General features: G+C 36.1%; 1 protein-coding gene across 2 annotated transcripts in view; it reads left to right on the top strand.

Moving 5' to 3' along the window:
- The first annotated feature begins 4,118 nt into the window (after positions 1-4,118).
- The window catches only part of LOC149186823 (E3 ubiquitin-protein ligase RGLG3-like), a 145,362-nt gene continuing 141,814 nt past the window's right edge, over positions 4,119-7,666 (top strand). For both annotated transcript variants that reach the window (XM_089411152.1, XM_089411153.1), the window contains exon 1: positions 4,119-4,279. The gene's annotated coding sequence lies outside the window, so the exon portion shown is untranslated. The remainder of the gene's footprint in view (positions 4,280-7,666) is intronic.

Genomic DNA, 7,666 nt, shown 5'->3' with positions numbered 1-7,666 from the left:
CTCCATGCATTAATAACATGATGTATTTCAATTGCTTGCTCGCTCTAAGCACAACTTGCAAGTAAATAACCTATCTCTTTGCTCAATGAGAAACCCTGACCTAGATTTAGTCAATTTATACCTCTGCTTGAGCCCTTATTTCCTTGCGCAATTCCTAGAGAATTAGCCCCAATTTTTTAGCATTTTCCCTCCAATTGATTGTGCAATTCCAAAGGTTTATCTGACTGCATGTAACACCTGTACAATCAAACTAGTTTACAACGTCTTGTTACACTGCCATGGAATCTCCACCATAATTGGGAACTCAAATTCTCTGCATGCACTAGTTACTTTAGGTTAATTGATCAATTAATTGGATGATCACTGAGTTAGACTACTGTCCCATTGCACAACTGACCTTCCACTAGTTCCTCCAACTATTAGAACTAGTTTAACTGAACACAACTAGATATAACTGAAATGGATTACTAAAATTTAGTAATCACACATGCTTAACTAAACTCCAAGCCCTCTAACTCGAATTTAATGAGCTAACTAAGTGACAAGAGCCATGTCACACAAGTTAACCACATCCAAGTTGTTTGTCGATGTGGAAATTTAATTTTTCTCAATTTGAACAAGGTAAAGTCAAATTAAGACTTGCTGCACTTCTCAAAAAATCAAACCACCATAGCTCCAATGTCTGGCACAAATAGACACGCTTTAAGAAAAGGAAGAAAATCGTTCTTCATAGTTACATGTAATTCTCCATACACAAACCCCTCGATGCCAAAAAAACCCCAGAAGTAATCCCACTGTGGTGGGAGAGGAACGGTAACACACCATAAAAACCGCAAAAGTGAAGCTCTGCAAACAAAGCTAAAATAAGAGTGAAGACTTGCCATATTCATAAACTAGCAATTGTCCCAAAAGGTACAAAGAGAGGCCGATAGGATTATTAAATTGGAATTGTTGAATTTTTCTATAAGAGTTAATTAGTTTGTGGAAAACCTTGTTTTTTTTGCACTGGATCATTGTGCAATTACTTTTCTTTAGATGTTTTGTTTATATCTATATTACAAGGAACACATTGAATGTCTTATTTAAGCTTCTCGTCTTATATTATCCCTCCATGGCGAACTCTTCTCTTCCCCTGTTGCAAAATTAATAGGTAGGCAAAACCATTCAGCGAAAACTGCCAAATAAAATAAAAGCACTATCTCTATGGTTAAAGCCCTTGCGATTTTTCCACGGCTTCACCGTAATAAAGAAATAATGGATTGAAACTGTTGAAAAAATTGGGTTCCATGCATAGCCATTATCTACCACGCTGCTTTTCCCTGTACAAATTTATTAGTAAAACCCATAGATATTGAAAACCAAAAGCATACCTGCTTCTATCCATAAAAAATTTCGAGAATTTCATTCCAATGGATCAAGAATTTCATCTCTATCGATTCTTCTGCTCAACATAACAGCAACAAAATAGAATCGCCAGGATAAACCATGCAAACACTCTTTAAAAAAACATAAATTAAATTCAAAACAGAGAAAAACACAACGAAAATAAAACACTGTAAAATCTAAAATGCATGGCCATGCAACAAAGAAAATAAACTTGAACAAGAAACAAGGCAAGCCAATGCAATGGAGAAGAAAATGATGAGATGAAAGTGAGAACGCGCTCTGTGAGATGCTTAATACTAATTAGTGCTTGCCAAAATACTTGGGCATTCTCATCTACCTATTTACATGGGTCATCTCCATAAATATAGGTTCTGGACATTCAACTGATGGTATTGAGCAAAATAACAAGTAATTAAACAAGAAATGATCGAGTTGATAGAATTTGCAGAGAGCGAACCGAAAATGACCGAATGATTTCTCTCTTTGAGAAAAGAAGAATCGCTACTCACCTTACCTAATAAAATGAATGCTGCAAAGTGGTGTACGAACATCCTTTTGCATGCGTATTATTGTCTTGCATGTTGTTTCACCTGTCCAGATTCACGGCAGGCCATTCAAATACCGTGTTAGAAAGATTTGAGAGACAAAATCCGCATCTGCGGCAGATTTTGACGGATAAAGAAATAAGAAACAAGTGAGAGAAAAGAAAACAGATTCAGAAATCGAAGCTTCTCGTCTTATATTATCCCTCCATGGCGAACTCTTCTCTTCCCCTGTTGCAAAATTAATAGGCAGGGCAAAACCATTCAGCAAAAACTGCCAAATAAAATAAAAGCACTATCTCTACGGTTAAAGCCCTTGCGATTTTTCCACGGCTTCACCGTAATAAAGAAATAATGGATTGAAACTGTTGAAAAAATTGGGTTCCATGCATAGCCATTATCTACCACGCTGCTTTTCCCTGTACAAATTTATTAGTAAAACCCATAGATATTGAAAACCAAAAGCATACCTGCTTCTATCCATAAAAAATTTCGAGAATTTCATTCCAATGGATCAAGAATTTCATCTCTATCGATTCTTCTGCTCAACATAACAGCAACAAAATAGAATTGCCAGGATAAACCATGCAAATACTCTTTTAAAAAAAACATAAATTAAATTCAAAACAGAGAAAAACACAACGAAAATAAAACACTGTAAAATCCAAAATGCATGGCCATGCAACAAAGAAAATAAACTTGAACAAGAAACAAGGCAAGCCAATGCAATGCAGAGTATTGAAGAAAATGATGAGATGAAAGTGAGAACGCGCTCTGTGAGATGCTTAATACTAATCAGTGCTTGCCAAAAGCCAGGGAAGAAGAACAGTGCTTGCCAAAAGCCAAAGAAGAAGAAGAAGAACAACCACTGGCAGGGAAAAAGCAGTAAGGCAACTCAACCGATATTTGGAAAAAGCAGTCACACTTCAAATCAACGGTTGAAAGTGTCTCACTTGATCCAACGGAGCAGGGTAAAAGTGTTGACGATTGTTGATGCATAGGAAGACCTATCGACCTAATAATAATAAAAAAAGCTCGCATAATTAATGCATGGGTGAGATGATTATGCCACCCCTCTTAAATGTAGTGTGAGATTGTGGGGTGTCGGGCTTACCTAAAAACTCCTACGTTCTCTTGATAACCACTCCAATCGAGAAGTGAAAATTTATAAAATATGTTTAAAAAATGTATATTTATTAAAATTTATTCTATATTATTTAAGAATTTATAAACTACGTTACTATGATGACAACTCCCTATTAATTTTAAGAGATTAAGTTACCAAAATGTGAAGGCAAGGTTTTGTTACTTCTAAAACATTAAGTTGTATTTATTAAAATTTGAATAAAAGTTTGTGTGTTTGTGGAAAAAATATTACAATGATGAGTTTTTATAGAATTTCAGCCTCTGTGATCCATATCAAATTTATTGAGGAGAGTTTTCGGTGAAAATCACATCAAAATACATTTGTCAACACGTTTCAACCAACACATCGACAAATATATTTTGATGTGATTTTCGCCAAAAACTCTCCTTAATAAAAATAATAAGTCTTTTGTTTTTTAAGTCTATACATATCAGAGAGTTTCATTTTCTTGAAATGTATACCAAAGTATTTTTAATATTTTGGAATTATGTAATTTTCAAAATTTTCCAAGTTTATATTGCGACGTTAAAATCCATAATGAATAGATGTTCTGATATGATTTTGTAATAATTTTAAAGTAGTTAACACATATTTAATTAAAATAAAAAATATAAATGTTATTATTCATATAAAATTTTTAATTTTAAAATTAAAATATAATTAATTTATTAAAATTATATATAATTAACTTACAATTTCTTATGAAAAACGGTTTTTCATAATATCTCTTATTTATATTTATATATATTCTATAAATTATCTTTAACCTCGTGAGACAATAAAATAATTTAGTCTTTCCTCTCATTGTTTGTACATCTCAAATAGCGTCAAATAACCGCTTCACTCGGTCACATAATTAAGTTATTATTAATAAAATCTTAGCCCATACGCTAAGCGAGTTTGATATACGATATTAATCTAATTTCTAAAAATATTAATTGCAAAGACGATATGAAAACGGCAGCCAAGTTTGAAATACAATATTAATTTAATTTATAAATTTTTGACAGCAAAAACGATATAAAAAACGGCAATGACAGTCTGTAAACTGTCTACTTTCACGGCGGTGGCAAACGAAGTCAGTCGCAAGGTCCGTCACTGGGCAAGGATATGTTCAAGATCTCCGGACATTCGAACGATAACAAGGGTTTCAACGGGATACACTGTCCACTGATTATAAGATTCAGTCGTGCCAGCAGCTAAGGTAATCTCCGGCTTATTTATGCTTCAATTTTCGTTGGATTTCAACAAGTTTTAGGGTTTTATTATCACAATTCAATTCGGTTTCCTTTTGGTTTTTCAAGGACATACAAAATTCTCTCCGAAGTTGAAATTTGTCGAACGGAAGAGATCTGAATTTCGCGATCTTTCGGAGATGTTTTAAGGAGGATTCTTTTCAATTTCTGCCATACCACCCAATTTGTTATTCAAAACTTGATTACTATCTGCATTAAACCCGGAAGAGGTTTCTAATTTTGCCTAAAAAAGCGGAGTTTTTGCTAAATTCTCCCACCGAAAAAAAAATTGTGACATTAGATCGAAACCATTTTATACATTTGTGCCCAATGGCTCCAGCTAGGCTGGCACGTTTCTGCGGTAGAAATTAAACCATCATAGCATCACACGATACACAGAGGACACAGTATCTACCATAGTTACCAATTTCGATTTCAATTGAATACGAATATCAATATGACGAAGGAAAAAATTCTGATGGAAAACATCCAGTATGGAAAAAACTTGGGAGTATACATATTACCGATACAAAGCAATCCAAAATTTTCGGAGCTTCTCACTGAACATATTTACCTATGCAACAGCGGAAAATATGTATTTATTTCTAGTTCGGTAAATATGTAGTCATTTACCTGGTTCTTTCTCAGAATCGTTAATATAAATTTCCTCGACTCATGTATGTCTTGATTCAGTTCGGTCTTGAGAGCAGGGGATGGGTATCACTTACCTCTATGGTTATAGAGTATGTCTTGTGTCCGTGAGAGAATCAACGAAGAACTTTGTGCGAAAGCTAATTGCAGTCTTGACTCTTCACGCATGGGCTGGAGTCACCTCAGACTTAGTCACACCATATGGCGATTTTTAAAGAAAATTGAATTTCTTCGAATCATAGTGGCGAATTCAATTGCCCATGGATAATTTTGGTAAGTTTAAAAAATAAATGTTCTGAACTATTTTTGGTTAAAATTAGAAAATATAAGGGTGGAGGGATATTACTCAATCCCGATGGAATGTTGTGAACTATTTTTGGTTAAAATTAGAAAATATAAGGGTGGAGGGATATTACTCAATCCCAATGGAATAATAGAGATCAAATTTGTATGGGCTTAGGAAGAAAAACCAACATTCAAGCTGAAATGTATAGTCTTCTACAAGGTTTACATATTGCTAAAGACAAAGACATAAAAAATATTGTTATTCTCAGAAACTCACTGATTACAATCCATTATCTCATTAGTGATTACAATCCATTAACCCATTAACAAAAACAGTCCAAAGGAAATTATTTTTCGCTGGTACTTCAAAGAATCAGAGGATTGGTAACTTCCTTCCCTTCTAAAGAATTCTACCGTCTTCTCAGAATAATCAATCTGGATTTCAATCTGCAAGCAAATAAGGCTTGATCTTTGGAAGAGACTAAGTTACAAATCAATGACTTCAGTTATTTCTGCCCGGTTCCTGAAGGCTATATGACCCTTAGTTTTTGGTTCTCCTCCCTTATTTGAATATTCCCCTTGAATTTATCCTAGGTCCCCCTCACCTTCCTTATTCCCGAACTCCCTTCTCTGCGACAACCTCTATATCCTCAATAGAATCCTCGAAGGCTTAATGTTTTGGATACATGATCGAACATGGATCTCCTTTGACGTGGCAACACACGAGAACTGCCGCCATGCATATGTTGCTCCCTTCTCCTTGCATGCTTGCTATTACTGTATTCATTTGCCTTGACCATGGAATCGACCTCTGTTCAGAATCATGATGGCTTTCTTCGGAAGCTGTACTGGAAAATTTATTCATAGACTGATGAGGATCATGTGGATGGACATGAGAATTGGTGATAAATTAGACTCTTGTCATGACTGAGTCTATTTCTTGGAGTGATCCACCCTCCTTGTGGCCCGTTAATTTGGTTGTAGCTCTGTCTCCGAATTCCACTGTGGCGTCTAGGTGTTCCTCTTTCAGGCAACTCTGCGAAGAGCTCCGATTCAAGTTTCAGTTGTTATCCTCTGGATATCACAATTGTGGGCTCGACACTCCAGCTCGTGGGAAATTTGGCAAAACGGGCTCTCTGGTTCTCAAACCACTTTGGCAACGCCTGGGCTCCCTTCTTCGGTTGTTCTCAGACTGATGAAGGTAACCCTTTGTTTCTAGGTCTCAATTTGGCATACTGCAATAGACAGGGCCTAGATAGAAACTCCATCGAAGTAGAGGCTCCTATCTCGATGCTCTAGGTTCCAATTTTAGGATTTTCAAAGTTGTGTGAGGCTCTGCGGGTTATCACTCCAACAACTTTAAGGTCTTTCTTCTTAGGGGTTTTGAGGAAGCCTCCGGTTCAGAGACAGTTTGTCAATGCAGGGTCTTTTGGCTATTAGTCGATTTTCTTCTACTCTGGTGACTTGAAATGAAGCTTGTTTGACCAGCAAAATTCGATATATGATAGGGGTTTCGCCAATTGGAGACTCATTAGGTTCGAATCTGCAATGCGTTCTCCTATTCCACTTATGGTGGATTACCTCTTCTCTGTAGTCACCTCACCTTGGGAAGGTCTGGCTCATATTCTCATGAAGTTGCAGCTTTCATCGCCTTTGTCCGCATATCATCATGACTTCGGACTCCAATTCTGAGACTTCTTCGGTAGCAAGCCACTACTCTCACTGTTTGTCTGCTCTGAAGCCTTACAGAGGGCTGATTATGACTTGCAAGTTAACAAGCCTTACAGAGGGCTGATTATGACTTGCAAGTTAAATTTTGTTAACTGTCTGTATCACTCACAGGTGGAACATACTAATAAAATTATGGCTCTCCAACATCAGATCTAACATCAGATCTCGTCAGATCTCGGTAGATGAAGTGAATGCGCTCCAGGATATAATAATGGGCCTCAACCTCAGCAGAGATACTCCTACAGGTCAAGGCTGGTAATGGCAAGTGGGACATTGATCTCAACAGCTTGGACATTAATGTGGGACATTGATCTCAACAGGCCAGCAACGGAAAACGATTAATTTACTCACTATAAGATTGCTCACTATAGGTGTCTTTTGATTTTTTTGCGGTTTTATAAGCTTTTTGAACAAGTTTTTTGAATAGGGGTGTCTCTTCATGTAAATGGGTTTATGGTCAATCTGATTATGGGTTAGTATCGAAAACTGACAATGTAATCCCCTGTATTTGCTGCGACTGTGTGCAAACTTAGTACGAAAGTTACTCATTTTTGTTTAAAAAAAAAATCTTAGAAAATATAGAAGCCTTCTTAGAAAATATAGAAGCAAAGGCTGTGTCAATTGGGATTATCCCCAGGATAGTCAATTGGGATTATCCCTAATTATTTTGGGTGGTTGGTAAAATAGTT

Source organism: Pinus tabuliformis, chromosome 3_1 (assembly GCF_031772625.1).
Source record: "Pinus tabuliformis cultivar Carrire ecotype Pingquan chromosome 3_1, CPIR1, whole genome shotgun sequence".
NCBI classification, from domain to species: Eukaryota; Viridiplantae; Streptophyta; class Pinopsida; order Pinales; family Pinaceae; genus Pinus; species Pinus tabuliformis.
This window is presented reverse-complemented; position numbering and strand designations above follow the sequence as displayed.